Source organism: Perkinsus marinus (assembly GCF_000006405.1).
Source record: "Perkinsus marinus ATCC 50983 genomic scaffold scf_1104296939202, whole genome shotgun sequence".
In the NCBI taxonomy this organism is placed as follows: Eukaryota; Perkinsozoa; order Perkinsida; family Perkinsidae; genus Perkinsus; species Perkinsus marinus.
In genome coordinates, this window is record NW_003213258.1 from 23,987 (window position 1) to 25,697 (window position 1,711).

Here is a 1,711-nt window from a genome sequence, read left to right on the forward strand (position 1 = left end):
TACTATTTCCAGCGTACCTAAAGAGTATACTATCCTATGTGAAGGTGCCGCCACTGCAACTTCCCGAGCCGCCCCCGAGCTATTCAGTCTATCCCTATCCAATTGATAGTAACAGAGTGGAACCTATGCTACACTGGAGGACCCCAGTCACTGTCCTGCCTCGCCAGGAGCATTATGGAGTTGATCAGTAAGGACAACCGTGGTGTTGATAGAGACTTTGCAATGGATTTTTTCGTCCTCACGAGAACCTCAAATTGATCTGCTCGGGAAGTGTTTTGCTAGTGATTAGCTTCGGTATGCTCCTGGTTCGGAGCTTCCGAGTACTGAATTGTATGAGAGTCTAAAAACACAATGGAGTTTCGAATATGAGAAACTCTAGTGAGAAACATATGTCACGACTACTGTGACTAACGATTTGGCCTTCCTTCAGATTGAGGGTGATATTCGCCACTCAAGCATCCACTGTGAAAATATAGGGAGGACTGGATCATTCCCAACAATGGACGATGTCCCTTGCGACTAACTATATGGATCTCCTTCGGATTGAGGGTGATATTCGCCACTCCACCGTCCATTGTGAAAATATAGGCAGGACGGGTCATTCCCAACAATGGACGATGTCCCTTGCGAATAACGATATGGCCCTCCCCCGGATTGAGGGTGATATTCGCCGTTCCAGCATCCATTATGAAAATATAGGCAGGACGGGTCATTCCCAGCAGTAGACAATGTCCTTTGCGAATAACGATATGGGCCTCCCCCGGATTGAGGGTGATATTCGCCACTCCAGCATCCATTGTGAAAATATAGGGAGGACTGAGTCATTCCCAGCAGTAGACAATGTCCTTTGTGACTAACGATTTGGCCTTCCTTAAGATTGAGGGTGATATTCGCCACTCCAGCGTCCATTGTGAGAATATAGGGAGGACTGAGTCATTCCGAACAATGGACGTTGTTCCTCATGACTAACAGCATGCACCCCCTTCGGATTGACAGTCATATTTCGCCATTCCAGCATCCTTTGTGAAAATATAGAGAGGACTGAGTCATTCCCCACTATAGACGATGTCCCTTGCGAATAAAGATATGGGCCTCCCCCGGATTGAGGGTGATATTCGCCACTCCAGCATCCATTGTGGAAATATAGGGAGGACTGAGTCATTCCCAGCAGTAGAAAATGTCCTTTGTGACTAACGATTTGGCCTTCCTTCAGATTGAGGGTGATATTCGCCACTCAAGCATCCACTGTGAAAATATAGGGAGGACTGGATCATTCCCAACAATGGACGATGTCCCTTGCGACTAACTATATGGATCTCCTTCGGATTGAGGGTGATATTCGCCACTCCACCGTCCATTGTGAAAATATAGGCAGGACGGGTCATTCCCAACTATAGACGATGTCCCTTGCGAATAACGATATGGGCCTCCCCCGGATTGAGGGTGATATTCGCCACTCCAGCATCCATTGTGAAAATATAGGGAGGACTGAGTCATTCCCAGCAGTAGACAATGTCCTTTGTGACTAACGATTTGGCCTTCCTTCAGATTGAGGGTGATATTCGCCACTCCAGCATCCACTGTGAAAATATAGGGAGGACTGAGTCATTCCCAGCAGTAGACAATGTCCTTTGTGACTAACGATTTGGCCTTCCTTAAGATTGAGGGTGATATTCGCCACTCCAGCGTCCATTGTGAGAATATAGGGAGG